This window comes from Peromyscus eremicus, chromosome 3 (assembly GCF_949786415.1).
Source record: "Peromyscus eremicus chromosome 3, PerEre_H2_v1, whole genome shotgun sequence".
Taxonomy (NCBI): Eukaryota; Metazoa; Chordata; class Mammalia; order Rodentia; family Cricetidae; genus Peromyscus; species Peromyscus eremicus.
Genome location: NC_081418.1, coordinates 29,396,788 through 29,408,221, shown reverse-complemented (window position 1 = coordinate 29,408,221; position 11,434 = coordinate 29,396,788).

The following is an 11,434-nucleotide window of genomic DNA, read 5'->3' as shown; positions in this document are numbered from 1 at the left end:
TGTGTGTGTGTGTGTGTGTGTGTGTGTGTGTGTGTGTGTGTGTGCAGGTGCATCCAGTTGCCTGTATAAGGAGTAATAGGCAGTTGTGAGCCACCTAACATGGGTGCTGCCAACTGAACCCTGAAAAAACAGCACACGCCTAACTATTGACCCATTCCCTTAGCTCACAATATATTTGTTTAGTGGTCTTTGGACTATTGAGCCATTTCCCTAGCTCATGATATATTTGTTTAGTGGTCTTCGGTTCTTATCATACTAGTTATATTTTTATATGATTCAGCTAGATCCTGACATTCTAACTAAATGCACTGCTTGTTAGTGTATAGTTCTTAATTCTAAGTATTCCATTCTCTAACCAGCCATTCCTGCTTTTCTAATTTGTCTCTAAGAATATCCTAACTCCAACATTTGTCTTTTACTTTTAAAATAAATTAATACCTCACCATTTTTGCTTCATCAGCCATTTTGTTATATCCATCTTCAATGTTATTAGTTTTTTTTTTTTCAATCAGTGGGCATCACAGTCCTTTATGTTGGTGTAGAATTATTGTGACATGGAGCAGATGACCTGGTTTTCCACAGCCTTTTCCTGCTTTCACAGTTTACTAGTTGTAATCTTCATCAAGTTGCCATGTACTTCAGTTGCAGATCTCTGCAAAATAAAAATGGTGATGAGATAGGCCACATAAGCTAATTGTTGTGATTAAATATTGTGTGTAAAGTACACAATCAATTTTTTTCTGGTGCATGCTAAGCGTTGTAACATTATTATAACAGCTATTGTTATCATCATCATCATTGCCATCATCACTACCACCTTCATCATCATCACCATTATGGCCATCAACAGGACCTAAATCTCCTCATACTTTCAACCATCTGTCCATCAAACCTATTTATAGTCTACCCTACTCCATACATGCACATTAAGAAAGAGAAGTTTCTGTTGTGGTTAATAAATATGAACCTCCATTGGCCCTCTATGCTGCCAAAACTGAAATTGCATGCCAGAGACTCAGTCCACCTCCCTTTCATGGTTTTCCTTAGCTCGCCAGCTTTGGCCATCTCACTTGGTATTTGGATCTGCTTTGTTGAGTAAACGTAGGTAGATAGACAAAAACTTCCACAGTCTTATTACCTCATTTTCCTGCTCAGAGTCACTCTGCAGCTACTCAAAGCTTCCACCCTTTGGCTCCAAATCTATTCTCATCTGTCCTTAACCTTACTTATTTTTGCATGTGCATTGTACCTCCCCCTTCTTGTATGTTGAACATCTAAGAGTCATGACAGACTATTACATCTAAATGACACGTCCCTGATGTCTTCAGAAGATCACCTACACCCAAGTCCCACCTTACAATTCCTTAGCACAAAACCTTTGGTCTCCACTTGGTTTTCATAGTGCACTTCTTCTGCACAAGGCCCAGGCATTGCCCTCCTACATTAAAAAAAATTAATTTATCTAATCTTTTTGTGTTGCAGTCTGAAAAAATTAAATTACAGAAAGTAAATAATGCTTACCAAAATTCAGGTAAGAATTAAATTGATAATTCATGAAAAGAACTGACAATTATGTCTTATGTGAACATTAGCAAGTAATTATAGCTATTTTCAGTCTATCAATACATATTTTCTCCTCCATAATATTGACTCAGAATGTGCTGATATGATGATGACCAACACACATAAACACAAAATATAACAGGTTTAAATGTCATCAGATGTACATCAACATAAAACAAAACATACTATTTGTCCTAGATTTGTAGAAAAGCTGCTCTGATTTGAACTGCTCATGTGACACCCCTTTGAAAGGTACCTAGAATAAAGAATGATGTTTAGCTGTACTTAAAACGTAAGGAATATATTAAATGTCTTCCACATTCATTCATTCAATAAGTAGTTATTAAACTCTAAACACTATATGTAGTATACTAAGACTTGTGTGGGTCATAATTATGAGTCTATTCCAGTACTTTTATGTGAAATTCGTTAGAGAAACATTGCACATAAATGGCTGTAAGCCCAACCATTTCTTTTCTTTGGATAATCCTTTTTGGATTAAGTTATAACAATGACTGCTTTTCCTTTTTAGCACTAGATGAGGTCAGCATTTAGGAGTCGCTGAAAAAGAAACACTGGAATTCATTGGATTAAATTAGTCTTTTGCTCAGATTCCTTCACACAATTTCTTACCTAATTGGTCAAATCTAATTTGGTCTAATTTCCATGGAAGTAGACAGTATTTCTCAGTGCAAGTAAATCTGAAAAAAAAAAAAAAAAACAACCCTCTTTATACTAGTTGAATATTTTGCATCTGGCATAGGAAAAATTACTAATGGGACTGTAGACTGTGCCTCTGTACCTGAACACAGGTAGTGGCATCAGCATGTGTGTTCATTCAGAATGCTAGAGAATCATTCTCACAACCTGGCTTTTTTTTTTTTTTTTTACCGCAAACAGGTAAGTTACTTCATTCCTTAACCTTGAACATGCTTTCCAAATAAAAGTGAGAAAAGATAGAACTGAGGAAATGATAGAATATTTTGCTGGTAGAGTAGCCCAAGAAAATAAACTCCTATTCTGATGTTTTAAAGTAAATAAACTGTAAGGTAGTTAAGTCTATTCTTGTGCTGATAACTGTTATGGGAAAATATTCCAAATTATTGAAATTTTATTTTCAAGGCATGTAATAAATGTTGTATTATGTTAATATAGTAAAAATAAATTTGTTTAGACTATAATAGCATATTGTCATTATTATTATCTAAAATAAGTATTTCAATTATGCCTTATGCAACATCCTTGTAATATTAGAAACAGATAATTGTTATTTATCTAACTGGTAGCCTATATATCATTAGCTCTGGGTACAGTGAAAAAAATCATTAAGAGAGCTTTGGGATATATAATGAATTCATCTCCTGATTTCTTTAGGGGAAATCACTTTAACATTTAGTATTCAGAGGTCAAAGTATGTAACTGCAGACTAAAACTTTACAGCTTTCAGGTTGGAAGAGTCTAAGAGATTATAGATTATCTCTTTGATTATAGGAAGTAGTCATATTACAGGGCAGCTTGAGGGTTCCAGCAATTGCTCCCCATTGGCTTTGAGGCTCGTGATCATAGAAAGACCTTGACAGCATCTGGTAGGGTCTCCCTCCATGCAGTTACTGCTCCTACATTCATATCCTGCTTCCCTAATCCCAAAGCTCAGTAGTATTTGGTTAACTGGATCACTTTGAGTACAGCAGCTATGTATCAGTGTTTTCTTTGTGAATAAGAAGTGGTTTATGCTTGGTCCATTTTGAGAAATGGAAATAGATCACTCAAAATCAATCATAGCTTGCTTAGTAAAATTTGTAAGAAAAAAGCCCCTTACTTTTATTTAAATCCTTGTGCATTATTGTTAAATTTAACAGTCTTAGGTCTTAGCAAACCATTGTCTTATTCATAAGCTTATTGTCATTCATAATAAGCTTCACTTACAGTGGCTATACTTTTAAAAAAACTTAGCTTTTCGTTTGTAGTGTGAGGCATCTATTATTAATGAAATATTGGTGTTTTTCGCCTTGAATTGTCTTGAAAGAATAGTGTTCTCTTGTTTGGAAAAAAAATGTCCTTTGGACAGGAGTCTTCTTACAGAAAAATCATTATATCCACATATGTTCCTAAGATTCACTATTAAACTTAGTAGTCCCATCACACGTGAGCTCCAGATATTGTTGCTTTAATGCATTCCCTCACTACTTTGATAAAAGCCTTAAGATGTTCCCACCAGTTCTTTGATGATATCCTCTGATGTTACAGTACCTTTCTTTTTTTTTTCTCAAAAAAATCTGTTTTGCATAAACATGAGAAGTCAAGGCAGTTCGAATTAAGGAGTAAAGATATTCAAGTTTTAGCAACAAGAATGCATCTATTTATAACCAATTCTCTTCCACATTGTAGTGATCTCTTTCTCAATGTAAGGAAATATTATTTTAGATTTCGAGAAAATATGAACAATTAGCTTTAAAAGAAGTCCAAATATGTCATTCAAGTTTATAATTTTGAGGTTTGTTCAGCAGTGTACTACTGAACTAATGAGATTTTTAATGGAATTTAGGAAGAGGAGAGTCATATTGACCTAGATATTGACTTATTCTGATTCATTTCTCTGTCACCCCATCTCCTGAACGAGTTCCACATTCTGCTTGATGGCTGTGACGGCTCTAAAAAAATGTTTAGTTTTTAGCTTCCAGGCACTCTGTGGGGATTATTAGTAATAACAAGCCATTGTAGATTATTTATTATATCCAAAACTAAGTTTAACATTTTTATTGGGGTAAACTGTTAGCAAATCACCCATGAACTCAAATTTGTCTGTTTTAACCCTGAAGTTGGCCTCTATTAAACATGTCTTGTTCAGAATTGAATGCTGCTAGCCAAAGACCCCTAATGCATTACTGATGCTAAAGGCTGACTACTCTATATTACTTCTCAGAGTCAGGTATGCTATGTCTCCCTGAGCTAACATAACCTATTTAGTTGCTTTCTCGTCATGTATAATGCAGCTCTCCCACTGCTTATGCTGTTTTATATATATTTTAAAGCTAAGAATGTTCTTCCACAGCTCTATTCTAGGAAAGAATGCCATTCTGCCAACTCTCTATGGTACCTGTGGGATTAAACTTTCCCCATTGTGATAAAATGTCATTTCCACTTTTCTTCCTGTACTATGTGAATTGATGATATAGACATCTAAAATCTGACTGTGTCTGAAATTTTCACCCTGTTTTTCCCCCTTAAAATGAAGGTTACTAGGTTTCACACCCTCCTTTGCCCTTCCTCTGTCACACCTGTTGACTTCCTCTCCTACCAGAATGGCAGCTTTGTATCTGCAGCAGAAGGGGAACATTTGTAGGTCAGCACATTGTGAGTGAGAGGGGTTTCTCTTCTCCTTTATTTCGAGAACTGCCTCATCTTGTACTGTCCTGGAGAGGTTAGAGTAGACCACAGACAAACTGTTTGCATGTGTGCATGTGTGCCCAGGTGCATGTGTCTTTGTTTCAGAGATGATATCTAAGCTACAGAAGCATAGTGAAGAATGTAAAGCCCATGCCAATTGTACTGTTTAAAGCTCTGTCTGCTTTGTGTTGAAACTGGACAATGAAGTACAATTTTCTACATGTTTAGCAAAGTCTAGACACAGAAGCAAAAAAGGAAAATCTCTTCTGAGCACACCATTGTTTGTTAGGGCTTTTCAGATACTCTATCAAAGTCACCCGGGAATAGTCACTTTTCTCTTGTTTAAAATGGAAGTTCTTCAAGAGGTCTAATTTTTCAATGCTCTAATTTTGTAACTTCTAAAGTTTGTTGTGTGATTTTAGTTTGCTTTGTTTCTTAAATCACTGGATTTTGTAGCACACACAAAGGAAAACTCCTGGCATTCAATACGTGGATTCTACTTGCTTTAAACCAGAACCAATATTTTTTATAATTATGCTTATATTCTAAAGTATTTGTTATTCTTTCTCTCACCTTTTTGAATATGTTTCTTTTTTAATGTCTTCTTGGTGTTGTTAGTTGTGCCTCACTTCCTCATTAGTTGTCACTAGCGAAATAAAAGGATAAATTATAGGTTACAGTACGTGTTACACTATGAGATAATGTCACTCATGTACCAACCAATGTAATTAGTATATTTAATAATGCTAGTATACTTACACACATTTACTTGCATATTGGGAAAATACTTCATTTTGCATACTGAATGGATCCTTTTGGTCTTTGTGTGAGGACAGGAGACAACGGCTAGGGATAGATGAATTGTATAATGGGCAACTGAGGATTGACTTTCTCTGATGGAAACTTCTACCAAATAAAAATGGGATCCATTTAAAAATCTCTCAGCTGTAGAAATACCTATCTTTTTTTCTATTTTAACTCTGTTCAAATAAAAGGAAATACAGTATTCATTCTTTACCACACAGTGTAAGATTTTTAGCCCTCACCAAGCTCCATGCTGTGTAGAGAGTGTGGAGATCTGGGGTTAGACCATGGAACCCAATCTTAAGTGGTGACGAGAGGGCTGGGGAAGTGACAGCAAAGAGGAGATGGTTTTCTGTAGGCAGGATGGCCCTGGCATTGTGGGCTGTGCCTACACATTTGTGTTTGCCAGGCTCTATGGTTTTTTTTTTTTTTTTTTTTTGATTCAGGAATTCAAAGACGACATCACAGCCTGTGCAATTTTTGTCAATAATAGTCTTTAAAATTGTTTTAATTTTGACAATATTGTGCATGTATGGATATTATTCTCATCATATCCATACCCCACCCATTTCTTTCTCTTATCCCATCGTTACTGCTTAATGCTCTTATTCGTCTCAACTAGTGTCCTTCTTACTTTCATGTTTCTTTTTGGTGCAGATTTTGTGCAGGTGGTCATAGTAGGTTTTTATTCTTGGAAGGGAATATATATTAAAAATGGGCATATAAAATTCACCCAGCACTCTTAAACACTGAGCCGTGTCTTTACCTCCACTCTGATTCATTTTCATAGTCCTCTGAAATATGCACATGTATGGAGTTCTTAATTGTGGTTTGATCTCCAGTTGATGCTACTATCACTTTCAAGTGTTTTACTTTGTGCTTCTTCCCTTCTTTCTATAACTCTTCTCTGATCTCTTCCTCTTATCTTTTATTTTTAGCTACTATAAAGGATGAAGAATAAGCTTATAGCTTATTTGATGGACTAAGTTTATTGATTATATAACATTATAGGAGAGCCACGTTTTGCTAAAAATGTAATTCTAGGCAACAGGTCAGATTGTCATAGCCACTGTTCCAATTAAATAGATCAAGTTCTCTCCTCTTACCTTGTGTTAAGGTTGCATGTTCTCTCTCTCTCTCTCTCTCTCTCTCTCTCTCTCTCTCTCTCTCTCTCTCTCTCTCTCTCTCTCTCGTTTCTCCTTGTAGTTTTGGTGCCGGTCCTGGATCTTGCTCTGTACACCAGGCTGGCCTTGAGCTCACAGAGATCTGCCTAATCTGCCTGGCTCTGCCACCTGAGTGCTGGGATTAAAGGCGTGTGCTACAGCTGCCCGGCACATGTTAATTTTTTTAGAAGCTGGTAGAGCCATTGAAGGGTTTGGACAATAAATGATTGGCAGAAATGCTGACTATCACTTTCTACAGAATCTTCAAAAGCTGTTTATTATTCTTCATATTCTATGTTCTACCCCAGTGTGCTGGAATCATATTTGGAGATGAGTGTCTGTTATTATAGGTCCTTTAGTCACCAGAAGGAACAAAGCTTCCTCACCATTACAAACACACACACACACACACACACACACACACACACACACACACACACAGTAGTTTTTGGAGTCATTGTTATGACAGCATAATCCATTCTAACCTGTCTGGCAGGAAATAATTGTACAGTTGCAAAGGACTGTAGAAGACTTGTCATTTTTCTAATCTCTAGGGAGCTGAAGTGTCAATCACGAGAGATACCATTTAATTTGGAACACCTTAACATTACAAAGAAAGAAGATATACTTTTATTTATTTTACAGATAACATGTTGTCAAGTCTTTGTATACCATGCTCAGAGTAGATGGAAGCCTACATGAAATTTTTTTTGTTTGTTTGTTTGAAGACTTGCATATAACTCTTCCTTTCCAATATTAAGTTTTCTCCTCTTCTTTAAGGTCATATTAGCTTCAAAATATAAATGCTGTTGGGAAGGAGATTATTTTAATTCTTATCGGTTGTTTATTCCTTAGTGAATAAGGTATATAATGAATTAGTGTTTTCTAAAAATAGTTTTAGATAGCATAAAGAATGGAGAGATAATAAGGGGCCATGGCACCTGTCTAGAAACAGGAAAAAGGGCAAAGAAATTGATTTTTGAAAACTAATTTTGTCTACTTCAAAATTTTTAGTTGGACTTTGTCTTTGTTTAATACTCTGGTGCATGTTACAATTAAATATAGGCTCTAGAGAAATCTTAGCATTCTTAGTATTATAGAAAATTAATTTATATTTATGCCATAGGGGTTTCTAGAGACTTCTGTTCCTGAAAACTGAGTTGTTGGGGACAGAAAACTTTGGGAAGTAATTTGATTATTTTGAGTGTTTTTACTGCTATTGATGGAACAGCAGCGAATGCACTAACTTCTGCCGAAATTGTTGAGGAATCGATGGATTGATCTTTCCAGATTTTGTTGACAGGGATGAAAAGTATTTAGAAGTGAAAACATCCCATTTCTGTCATTCTATAGTAATGTCCATGCATGGAACATGTCCAGTTCTACAGGGAGAGTTTCTAGTTAAGAACATCCTCATTTTGGTCAAGAAAATTTTAGTGTAGTTTTAAAGGTATTTTAAATGTTTACAACTATTTCACTTACTATACCCATAGTTTCATTCATACTGGACCTAATATTAGATTTGTCATTTACTGTTTTTCTTAAAGTGTTATCCAAGCAACATTTGGCCTTAACACATATATAAAAATGCTTTTAACTTTCTAACTTCTGTCTTTCTCTAATGTGGCAATGAAACCAAACTTTTGGATGATTTTTTTGACTGTGCTCTTATGTATAATATTAATCTTTCTAAATATAGGTTCTATTAAATAGTAACATAAAATGGACAGTTCTATATATTATATCTTATTTTCGGCTTGTTTTCTGTGATCATACTGATTTTAGATTTTGTGTTGTAAGATTTATCTTTTCCTTTGGTTTAATTTTTAGGAGATTTTAGTTCTGTTCAATGGTTAATATTAAATGTTTTCAATAAAATAATTATTATCTGTAACTACTAGATATGTATCACACACACACACACACACACACACACACACACACACACACACACACGAGTGTATCCCTATGGGCATAATATAACCAAAATTCCATAAACAAAATCAACTCTTATTAAAAAGATGTTTTGTCCAATGACCTTTTACTTTTGAGAGTTCAGTGAAGTTAATAACTGAAATAACAGAAAATATATGTTTTTCCCACTTTTGAAGGCCTAACATAGAAGCTTTTAATAAAAATACTTTTAGAATCCATTTACAATATTATGCCAGCTGTTACATGACAACCAGAAACTTTTCTGTGTGAGTTGCTAATATTTTTGACTTAAACACCATCTCTTACTGAACTTTGCCTTCATGGCCACTGCAAACCATATCCTCTCTCCTTCATTTTCGTTTCTCATCTCACTGTTCTCTGTCTTTCCAAAGGCCAGATCTAATGAAAATAATCTCATCCTAGCATCAACTTCATTTGCTAATTCACATATTTTCTTACTAATTTATTATTTTATTGTCACGAATTAATTTAAGCCCTGAGTGATTTATCCTTAAAAATCAACTGGGTTGGAACTCTTGGAAGGTAAAAACAGTTGGGCCTTTCAACCACCCAAATGGCAGGTCATCTGGTTTTTTCGTTGTACAATATCATAAATAAATGAATAAGTACTATACATCTTTTGCTGGGGAGGCTAATGTAAAGAAAACCATGAATTGTTTTTAATTCATATTATCTCCTATGTGACAAGACTTATCCTAAGCTGTCATAGTAGCTTGGTTGATATTTGACCTCTACTTCCATAGAAATAATGCCTTTTTGTCTTTGAAACAAATACCCGAAGAAATACCAAGTTCCAAGGAAAGTATATATTTGGAATCACATTTCTAGGACGTTTCAGTTCATAGTCAGTTGCCTTACCACTTTGGGGCTTGGAAGGGGACTTGTGGGAAGAATGGCTGCCAGAAGGAATCTACTCACTTGAAAGCCCGAGGAAGAAAGCATAAGGACCTCCACTGGAGACCCATAGAACTCTTCCAAAGCATGTCCCCAGTGCCCAATGCCTTCCACCAAATCCTGCGCCTTCAAATGTTCCACTATTTCCTAGTAGTGCCAAGCTCTGACCAGGTTTTCAGCCCCTGAGCCTTTGGAGAACATTTGAGATCAGAACCACAGCAATACCCTGTATTTTAGTGAATGCCAGCTTCTTTTCCAACAGACAGAGGTTTTGTTGGAGGTCAAGAGTGCAGCTGTTTTGTTGGAAGTCAATAGTGCAGTTACAGAAGGGAAGAGGGCCCTACAGATATTTCAGTTGTAGTAATCAGAGAAAAGAGAAGGAAATGGAAGAGGACACCTAAACATCTGAAGCAATGGGTGAATTTCTGAGTGTGGTACCCTGGAAAAGCATGATGATGAAGGTGGTGAGTCCTATTATTCTATACAATTGATGTTCACTGAAACAAATGGAAGAAGACATTAAAAGCTTATCAAACATATGCTATTGGTTTTAGAAAAGGAGTTGGAACTGAAAAATGACTCCCACTGGCAATATTGATGAGGCTAGTTAAGGTTTTCTGGTCAGAAGATTTTAAAAGACAATGTAAAATGAGGAATCTCAGGCAGTGAGCACAAACTTTTCTGGAGCTTTCAAATGGGGACAAAGAAATACAGATGTACTGTGGTCATCCATTTGTGGATTGTGTAAATATGCCATTACAGTAATAGAGCTGTGAAGTCATAAATGGTATGTGCCCTGAAAAGCACACAATGTTTATTATCTTGTTCTTTACAGAAAAAGTGTATCAAATTCCCTTATAGAAGACATTTGTGTTTTGTTTTGAATATTAGACTAACCTACTTGCTCCTGACCTGGATTCTTATTAGAATCATTTGTGATATTTTAGCCCCTCACATCAATTAAATGTCACTGAGTACAATAAATAAATAAGTAAATAAGTAAGTAAGTAAATAAATAAATAAAGGTGCTAAGTGATTTGAGAGCAATACTGAGGGTCAAGAGGAAGGGTGTTGCTTGTTTTGTTTCCTGTTTAGTGAAGAAACATATACCTCAGAAGTTCAATTTTGTATTTCTATCTAATCTACTTGGGAAGATCAATTATTCTTGGTCGAGATTTATCATGAAGTTTTTTTGAGCAATTGAGATGTAACAAAACTTGCATTATGTTACATTTGGGAAAAAAAGCCTTAAAGCCAAAACTCAGTCCATTAGTATTTGAAGGCAAAGTGCAATTCTTAACTGGAAAGTGGGGAAGGTCAGCATTCTGAAGAAGCTTACTTACTTGTAAGGCAGACTGTGTCGCAATAACTGTAGAGTCTTAGTCCACCCTGATAACAACCACACACTGCCTCTGTAAATTCTGGGGAAAAATGTTCATTATGGGGCAATAATGGCATCGAGGACTGAGGCTTTTGCTGTAGCCACAGCACTGCAGAGTAGTTTGACTGGAATGCTCTTTCTCAAATGAGTAGCAGGTTTCAGATAAAGAAAGGAAGTCGCCTTGACTTGAAACTGCTGTGTCATTTCTTCTTCCTTAACTGAAATTCCAACCAGGGTTCAGGAAATGCCCTAATGAGTGACTTCTCTTTTCTCCTTCCTCAACTAA